Source organism: Carassius carassius, chromosome 9 (assembly GCF_963082965.1).
Source record: "Carassius carassius chromosome 9, fCarCar2.1, whole genome shotgun sequence".
In the NCBI taxonomy this organism is placed as follows: Eukaryota; Metazoa; Chordata; class Actinopteri; order Cypriniformes; family Cyprinidae; genus Carassius; species Carassius carassius.
The window spans coordinates 1,237,501-1,247,500 of NC_081763.1; the positions used below are offsets into that span (position 1 = coordinate 1,237,501).

Below are 10,000 nucleotides of genomic sequence, written 5' to 3' on the forward strand. Positions count from 1 at the left end.
ATTGGACAATTAGTGAAAATTTCCTAAAGTACTAACCAGGCCTATTAGATAATTACTGAAAAAATCCAAAAGTACTAACCTGGCCCAAACCTGCTTAGATTTGGAGATCAGTTGAGATCGGGCATAGCCAGGATGGTATGGCCATAAGCGAAGGAGGCTGCAAAGAGAGGGCTATTTAAAGATCAGCCACTATAATCGCCAGTGCTTTATATAAGTAGGGAAGGAAACCCAAAAGCTTACAGCACCTGGTATTCCCAAAAGTACTAACCAGGCCTATTAGATAATTACTGAAAAAATCCAAAAGTACTACCCTGGCCCAAACCTGCTTACATTCTGAGATCGGGCATTGACTCTATTTTTTTTTTTTGCAAGATTATTTGACAATTAGTGAAAATTTCCTAAAGTACTTCCAAGGCCTATTAGATAATTATTGAAAAAATCCAAAAGTACTAACCTGGCCCAAACCTGCTTACATTCTGAGATCGGGCATTGACTCTTTTTTTTTTTTTTTTTGCAAGATCATTGGACAATTAGTGAACATTTCCAAAAGTACTAACCAGGCCTATTAGATAATTACTGAAAAAATCCAAAAGTACTTACCTGGCCCAAACCTGCTTACATTCTGAGATCGGGCATTGACTCTTTTTTTTTTTTTTGCAAGATTATTGGACAATTAGTGAACATTTCCAAAAGTACTAACCATGCCTATTAGATAATTACTGAAAAAATCCAAAAGTACTAACCTGGCCCAAACCTGCTTACATTCTGAGATCGGGCATTGACTCTTTTTTGTTTTTTTTTTGCAAGATTATTGGACAATTAGTGAACATTTCCAAAAGTACTAACCAGGCCTATTAGATAATTACTGAAAAAATCCAAAAGTACTTACCTGGCCCAAACCTGCTTACATTCTGAGATCGGGCATTGAGTCTTTTCTTTTTTTTTTTTCTTTTTTTTTGCAAGATTATTGGACAATTAGTGAAAATTTCCTAAAGTACTAACCAGGCCTATTAGATAATTACTGAAAAAATCCAAAAGTACTAACCTGGCCAAAACCTGCTTAGATTTGGAGATCAGTTGAGATCGGGCATAGCCAGGATGGTATGGCCATACGCGAAGGAGGCTGCAAAGAGAGGGCTATTTAAAGATCAGCCAATATAATCACCAGTGCTTTATATAAGTAGGGAAGGAAACCCAAAAGCTTATAGCACCTGGTATTCCCTTGCGGTCTACCATCCAAGTACTAACCAGGCCCAAACCTGCTTAGCTTCCGAGATCAGACAAGATCAGGCATATCCAGGTTGGTATGGCCATAAGCGAAGGAGGCTGCAAAGAGAGGGCTATTTAAAGATCAGCCACTATAATCTCCAGTGCTTTATATAAGTAGGGAAGGAAACCCAAAAGCTTACAGCACCTGGTATTCCCAAAAATACTAACCAGGCCTATTAGATAATTACTGAAAAAATCCAAAAGTACTAACCTGGCCCAAAGCTGCTTACATTCTGAGATCGGGCATTGACTTTTTTTTTTTTTTTTGCAAGATTATTGGACAATTAGTGAACATTTCCAAAAGTACTAACCAGGCCTATTAGATAATTACTGAAAGATCAATCTTTCAGTAAGAAAATCTTTTTTTTGCAAGATTATTGGACAATTAGTGAACATTTCCAAAAGTACTAACCAGGCCTATTAGATAATTACTGAAAAAATCCAAAAGTACTTACCTGGCCCAAACCTGCTTACATTCTGAGATCGGGCATTGACTCTTTTTTTTTTTTTGCAAGATTATTGGACAATTAGTGAAAATTTCCAAAAGTACTAACCAGGCCTATTAGATAATTACTGAAAAAATCCAAAAGTACTAACCTGGCCCAAACCTGCTTACATTCTGAGATCGGGCATTGAGTCTTTTTTATTTATTTATTTTTTTTTTTGCAAGATTATTGGACAATTAGTGAAAATTTCCAAAAGTACTAACCAGGCCTATTAGATAATTACTGAAAAAATCCAAAAGTACTAACCTGGCCCAAAACTGCTTACATTCTGAGATCCGGCATTGACTCTTTTTTTTTTTTTTTTTTTTTGCAAGATTATTGGACAATTAGTGAACATTTCCAAAAGTACTAACCAGGCCTATTAGATAATTACTGAAAAAATCCAAAATTACTAACCTGGCCCAAACCTGCTTAGATTTGGAGATCAGTTGAGATCGGGCATAGCCAGGATGGTATGGCCATAAGCGAAGGAAGCTGCAAAGAGAGGGCTATTTAAAGATCAGCCACTATAATCGCCAGTGCTTTATATAAGAAGGGAAGGAAACCCAAAAGCTTACAGCACCTGGTATTCCCAGGCGGTCTCCCATCCAAGTACTAACCAGGCCCAAACCTGCTTAGCTTCCGAGATCAGACGAGATCGGGCACAGCCAGGTTGGTATGGCCGTAAGCGAAGGAGGCTGCAAAGAGAGGGCTATTTAAAGATCAGCCACTATAATCGCCAGTGCATTATATAAGTAGGGAAGGAAACCCAAAAGCTTACAGCACCTGGTATTCCCAAAAGTACTAACCAGGCCTATTAGATAATTACTGAAAAAATCCAAAAGTACTAACCTGGCCCAAACCTGCTTACATTCTGAGGTCGGGCATTGACTCTTTTTTGTTTTTTTACAAGATTATTAGACAATTAGTGAATTTTTCCAAAAGTACTAACCAGGCCTATTAGATAATTACTGAAAAAATCCAAAAGTACTAACCTGGCCCAAACCTGCTTACATTCTGAGATCGGGCATTGACTCTTTTTTTTTTTTTTTTGCAAGATGATTGGACAATTAGTGACAATTTCCAAAAGTACTAACCAGCCCTATTAGATAATTACTGAAAAAATCCAAAAGTACTAACCTGGCCCAAACCTGCTTACATTCTGAGATCGAGCATTGACTCTTTTTTTTTTTTTTTTGCAAGATTATTGGACAATTAGTGAACATTTCCAAAAGTACTAACCAGGCCTATTAGATAATTACTGAAAAAATCCAAAAGTACTTACCTGGCCCAAACCTGCTTACATTCTGAGATCGGCATTGACTCTTTTTTGTTTTTTTACAAGATTATTAGACAATAAGTGAATTTTTCCAAAAGTACTAACCATGCCTATTAGATAATTACTGAAAAAATCCAAAAGTACTTACCTGGCCCAAACCTGCTTACATTCTGAGATCGGGCATTGACTTTTTTTTTTTTTTGCAAGATTATTGGACAATTAGTGAAAATTTCCAAAAGTACTAACCAGGCCTATTAGATAATTACTGAAAAAATCCAAAAGTACTAACCTGGCCCAAACCTGCTTACATTCTGAGATCGGGCATTGACTCTTTTTTTTTTTTTTTTTTTTGCAATATTATTGGACAATTAGTGAACATTTCCAAAAGTTCTAACCAGGCCTATTAGATAATTACTGAAAAAATCCAAAAGTACTAACCTGGCCCAAACCTGCTTACATTCTGAGATCGGGCATTGACTCTTTTTTGTTTTTTTACAAGATTATTAGACAATAAGTGAATTTTTCCAAAAGTACTAACCATGCCTATTAGATATTTACTGAAAAAATCCAAAAGTACTAACCTGGCCCAAACCTGCTTACATTCTGAGATCGGGCATTGACTCTTTTTTGTTTTTTTACAAGATTATTAGACAATAAGTGAATTTTTCCAAAAGTACTAACCATGCCTATTAGATATTTACTGAAAAAATCCAAAAGTACTAACCTGGCCCAAACCTGCTTACATTCTGAGATCGGGCATTGACTCTTTTTTTTTTTTTTGCAAGATTATTGGACAATTAGTGACAATTTCCAAAAGTACTAACCAGCCCTATTAGATAATTACTGAAAAAATCCAAAAGTACTAACCTGGCCCAAACCTGCTTACATTCTGAGATCGAGCATTGACTCTTTTTTTTTTTTTGTTGCAAGATTATTGGACAATTAGTGAACATTTCCAAAAGTACTAACCAGGCCTATTAGATAATTACTGAAAAAATCCAAAAGTACTAACCTGGCCCAAACCTGCTTACATTCTGAAATCGGGCATGGACTCTTTTTTTTTTTTTTTTTTTGCAAGATTATTGGACAATTAGTGAAAATTTCCAAAAGTACTAACCAGGCCTATTAGATAATTACTGAAAAATCCAAAAGTACTAACCTGGCCCAAACCTGCTTAGATTTGGAGATCAGTTGAGATCGGGCATAGCCAGGATGGTATGGCCATAAGCGAAGGAGGCTGCAAAGAGAGGGCTATTTAAAGATCAGCCACTATAATCACCAGTGCTTTATATAAGTAGGGAAGGAAACCCAAAAGCTTACAGCACCTGGTATTCCCAAAAATACTAACCAGGTCTATTAGATAATTACTTAAAAAATCCAAAAGTACTAACCTGGCCCAAACCTGCTTACATTCTGAGATCGGGCATTGACTTTTTTTTTTTTTTTGCAAGATTATTGGACAATTAGTGAAAATTTCCTAAAGTACTAACCAGGCCTATTAGATAATTACTGAAAAAATCCAAAAGTACTAACCTGGCCCAAACCTGCTTAGATTTGGAGATCAGTTGAGATCGGGCATAGCCAGGATGGTATGGCCATAAGCGAAGGAGGCTGCAAAGAGAGGGCTATTTAAAGATCAGCCACTATAATCGCCAGTGCATTATATAAGTAGGGAAGGAAACCCAAAAGCTTACAGCACCTGGTATTCCCAGGCGGTCTCCCATCCAAGTACTAACCAGGCCCAAACCTGCTTAGCTTCCGAGATCAGACGAGATCGGGCATAGCCAGGTTGGTATGGCCGTAAGCGAACGAGGCTGCAAAGAGAGGGCTATTTAAAGATCAGCCACTATAATCGCCAGTGCATTATATAAGTAGGGAAGGAAACCCAAAAGCTTACAGCACCTGGTATTCCCAAAAGTACTAACCAGGCCTATTAGATAATTACTGAAAAAATCCAAAAGTACTAACCTGGCCCAAACCTGCTTACATTCTGAGATCGGGCATTGACTCTTTTTTTTTTTTTTTTGCAAGATTATTGGACAATTAGTGAAAATTTCCAAAAGTACTAAACAGGCCTATTAGATAATTACTGAAAAAATCCAAAAGTACTAACCTGGCCCAAACCGGCTTACATTCTGAGATCGGGCATTGACTCTTTTTTTTTTTTTTTTGCAAGATTATTGGACAATTAGTGAAAATTTCCAAAAGTACTAAACAGGCCTATTAGATAATTACTGAAAAATCCAAAAGTACTAACCTGGCCCAAAACTGCTTACATTCTGAGATCGGGCATTGACTCTTTTTTTTTTTTTTTACAAGATTATTAGACAATTAGTGAATGTTTCCAAAATTACTAACCAGGCCTATTAGATAATTACTGAAAAATCCAAAAGTACTAACCTGGCCCAAACCTGCTTAGATTTGGAGATCACTTGAGATCGGGCATAGCCAGGATGGTATGGCCATAAGCTAAGGAGGCTGCAAAGAGAGGGCTATTTAAAGATCAGCCACTATATTCGCCAGTGCTTTATATAAGTAGGGAAGGAAACCCAAAAGCTTACAGCACCTGGTATTCCCAAAAGTACTAACCAGGCCTATTAGATAATTACTGAAAAAATCCAAAAGTACTAACCTGGCCCAAACCTGCTTACATTCTGAGATCGGGCATTGACTTTTTTTTTTTCTTTTTTTTTTGCAAGATTATTGGACAATTAGTGAAAATTTCCTAAAGTACTAACCAGGCCTATTAGATAGTTACTGAAAAAATCCAAAAGTACTAACCTGGCCCAAAACTGCTTACATTCTGGGATCGGGCATTGACTCTTTTTTTTTTTTTTACAAGATTATTAGACAATTAGTGAATTTTTCCAAAAGTACTAACCTGGCCCAAACCTGCTAACATTCTGAGATCGGGCATTGACTCTTTTGTTTTTTTTTTTACAAGATTATTAGACAATTAGTGAATTTTTCCAAAAGTACTAACCAGGCCTATTAGATAATTACTGAAAAAAATCCAAAAGTACTAACCTGGCCCAAACCTGCTAACATTCTGAGATCGGGCATTGACTCTTTTTTTTTTTTTTTTTTTTTTTTTTTTACAAGATTATTAGACAATTAGTGAATTTTTCCAAAAGTACTAATCAGGCCTATTAGATAATTACTGAAAAAATCCAAAAGTACTTACCTGGCCCAAACCTGCTTACATTCTAAGATCGGGCATTGACTCTTTTTTTTTTGCAAGATTATTGGACAATTAGTGAAAATTTCCTAAAGTACTAACCAGGCCTATTAGATAATTACTGAAAAAATCCAAAAGTACTAACCTGGCCCAAACCTGCTTACATTCTGAGATCGGGCATTGACTTTTTTTTTTCTTTTTTTTTTGCAAGATTATTGGACAATTAGTGAAAATTTCCTAAAGTACTAACCAGGCCTATTAGATAGTTACTGAAAAAATCCAAAAGTACTAACCTGGCCCAAAACTGCTTACATTCTGGGATCGGGCATTGACTCTTTTTTTTTTTTTTACAAGATTATTAGACAATTAGTGAATTTTTCCAAAAGTACTAACCTGGCCCAAACCTGCTAACATTCTGAGATCGGGCATTGACTCTTTTTTTTTTTTTTTACAAGATTATTAGACAATTAGTGAATTTTTCCAAAAGTACTAACCAGGCCTATTAGATAATTACTGAAAAAAATCCAAAAGTACTAACCTGGCCCAAACCTGCTAACATTCTGAGATCGGGCATTGACTCTTTTTTTTTTTTTTTTTTTTTTTACAAGATTATTAGACAATTAGTGAATTTTTCCAAAAGTACTAATCAGGCCTATTAGATAATTACTGAAAAAATCCAAAAGTACTTACCTGGCCCAAACCTGCTTACATTCTAAGATCGGGCATTGACTCTTTTTTTTTTGCAAGATTATTGGACAATTAGTGAAAAATTCCAGAAGTACTAACCAGGCCTATTAGATAATTACTGAAAAATCCAAAAGTACTAACCTGGCCCAAACCTGCTTAGATTTGGAGATCAGTTGAGATCGGGCATAGCCAGGATGGTATGGCCATAAGCGAAGAAGGCTGCAAAGAGAGGGCTATTTAAAGATCAGCCACTATAATCGCCAGTGCTTTATATAAGTAGGGAAGGAAACCCAAAAGCTTACAGCACCTGGTATTCCCAAAAGTACTAACCAGGCCTATTAGATAATTACTGAAAAAATCCAAAAGTACTAACCTGGCCCAAACCTGCTTAGATTTGGAGATCAGTTGAGATCGGGCATAGCCAGGATGTTATGGCCATAAGCGAAGAAGGCTGCAAAAAGAGGGCTATTTAAAGATCAGCCACTATAATCGCCAGTGCTTTATATAGGTAGGGAAGGAAACCCAAAATCTGACAGCACCTGGTATTCCCAGGCGGTCTCCCATCCAAGTACTAACCAGGCCCAAACCTGCTTAGCTTCCGAGATCAGACGAGATCGGGCATAGCCAGGTTGGTATGGCTGTAAGCGAAGGAGGCTGCAAAGAGAGGGCTATTTAAAGATCGGCCACTATAATCGCCAGTGCATTATATAAGTAGGGAAGGAAACCCAAAAGCTTACAGCACCTGGTATTCCCAAAAGTACTAACCAGGCCTATTAGATAATTACTGAAAAAATCCAAAAGTACTAACCTGGCCCAAACCTGCTTACATTCTGAGATCGGGCATTGACTTTTTTTTTTTTTTTTGCAAGATTATTGGACAATTAGTGAAAATTTCCTAAAGTACTAACCAGGACTATTAGATAATTACTGAAAAAATCCAAAAGTACTAACCTGGCCCAAACCTGCTTACATTCTGAGATCGGGCATTGACTCTTTTTTTTTTTTTTTGCAAGATTATTGGACAATTAGTGAACATTTCCAAAAGTGCTAACCAGGCCTATTAGATAATTACTGAAAAAATCCAAAAGTACTAACCTGGCCCAAACCCGCTTACATTCTGAGATCGGGCATTGACTTTTTTTTTTGCAAGATTATTGGACAATTAGTGAAAATTTCCTAAAGTACTAACCAGGCCTATTAGATAATTACTGAAAAAATCCAAAAGTACTTACCTGGCCAGAACCTGCTTACATTCTGAGATCGGGCATTGACTCTTTTTTTTTTTTTTTTTACAAGATAATTAGACAATTAGTGAATTTTTCCAAAAGTACTAACCAGGCCTATTAGATAATTACTGAAAAATCCAAAAGTACTAACCTGGCCCAAAACTGCTTACATTCTGAGATCGGGCATTGACTCTTTTTTTTTTTTTTTACAAGATTATTAGACAATTAGTGAATGTTTCCAAAATTACTAACTAGGCCTATTAGATAATTACTGAAAAATCTAAAAGTACTAACCTGGCCCAAACCTGCTTAGATTTGGAGATCACTTGAGATCGGGAATAGCCAGGATGGTATGGCCATAAGCTAAGGAGGCTGCAAAGAGAGGGCTATTTAAAGATCAGCCACTATATTCGCCAGTGCTTTATATAAGTAGGGAAGGAAACCCAAAAGCTTACAGCACCTGGTATTCCCAAAAGTACTAACCAGGCCTATTAGATAATTACTGAAAAAATCCAAAAGTACTAACCTGGCCCAAACCTGCTTACATTCTGAGATCGGGCATTGACTTTTTTTTTTTTTTTTTTTGCAAGATTATTGGACAATTAGTGAAAATTTCCTAAAGTACTAACCAGGCCTATTAGATAATTACTGAAAAAATCCAAAAGTACTAACCTGGCCCAAACCTGCTTACATTCTGAGATCGGGCATTGACTCTTTTTTTTTTTTTTTTTTTTACAAGATAATTAGACAATTAGTGAATTTTTCCAAAAGTACTAACCAGGCCTATTAGATAATTACTGAAAAATCCAAAAGTACTAACCTGGCCCAAAACTGCTTACATTCTGAGATCGGGCATTGACTCTTTTTTTTTTTTTTTTTGCAAGATTATTGGACAATTAGTGAACATTTCCAAAAGTACTAACCTGGCCCAAACCTGCTTACATTCTGAGATCGGGCATTGACTCTTTTTTTTTTTTTTTTTGCAAGATTATTGGACAATTAGTGAACATTTCCAAAAGTACTAACCAGGCCTATTAGATAATTACTGAAAAAATCCAAAAGTACTAACCTGGCCCAAACCTGCTTACATTCTGAGATCGGGCATTGACTCTTTTTTTTTTTTTTTTTGCAAGATTATTGGACAATTAGTGAAAATTTCCTAAAGTACTAACCAGGCCTATTAGATAATTACTGAAAAAATCCAAAAGTACTAACCTGGCCCAAACCTGCTTACATTCTGAGATCGGGCATTGACTCTTTTTTTTTTTTTGCAAGATTATTGGACAATTAGTGAAAATTTCCAAAAGTACTAACCAGGCCTATTAGATAATTACTGAAAAAATCCAAAAGTACTTACCTGGCCCAAACCTGCTTACATTCTGAGATCGGGCATTGACTCTTTTTTTTTTTTGCAAGATTATTGGACAATTAGTGAAAATTTCCAAAAGTACTAACCAGGCCTATTAGATAATTACTGAAAAAATCCAAAAGTACTAACCTAGCCCAAACCCGCTTACATTCTGAGATCGGGCATTGACTTTTTTTTTTTTTTTTTTGCAAGATTATTGGACAATTAGTGAAAATTTCCTAAAGTACTAACCAGGCCTATTAGATAATTACTGAAAAAATCCAAAAGTACTTACCTGGCCAGAACCTGCTTACATTCTGAGATCGGGCATTGACTTTTTTTTTTTTTTTTGCAAGATTATTGGACAATTAGTGAAAATTTCCTAAAGTACTAACCAGGCCTATTAGATAATTACTGAAAAAATCCAAAAGTACTAACCTGGCCCAAACCTGCTTACATTCTGAGATCGGGCATTGACTCTTTTTTTTTTTTTTTTTTACAAGATAATTAGACAATTAGTGAATTTTT

The 10,000-nt window shown here is 36.0% G+C and overlaps 4 non-coding genes across 4 annotated transcripts; all 4 read right to left on the reverse strand.

Annotated features, from left to right (window-relative positions):
• Nucleotides 1-1,199: 1,199 nt before the first annotated feature.
• On the reverse strand, nucleotides 1,200-1,318 carry LOC132150601 (5S ribosomal RNA). Its single transcript, XR_009435829.1, has one exon. It is a non-coding gene; the product is annotated as a 5S ribosomal RNA (ribosomal RNA).
• Nucleotides 1,319-2,325: 1,007 nt separating this feature from the next.
• LOC132150209 (5S ribosomal RNA) lies at nucleotides 2,326-2,444 on the reverse strand. Its single transcript, XR_009435449.1, has one exon. It is a non-coding gene; the product is annotated as a 5S ribosomal RNA (ribosomal RNA).
• A 2,276-nt stretch (nucleotides 2,445-4,720) lies between these two features.
• LOC132150685 (5S ribosomal RNA) lies at nucleotides 4,721-4,839 on the reverse strand. Its single transcript, XR_009435910.1, has one exon. It is a non-coding gene; the product is annotated as a 5S ribosomal RNA (ribosomal RNA).
• Nucleotides 4,840-7,425: 2,586 nt separating this feature from the next.
• On the reverse strand, nucleotides 7,426-7,544 carry LOC132150290 (5S ribosomal RNA). Its single transcript, XR_009435527.1, has one exon. It is a non-coding gene; the product is annotated as a 5S ribosomal RNA (ribosomal RNA).
• Between the last annotated feature and the right edge of the window lie 2,456 nt (nucleotides 7,545-10,000).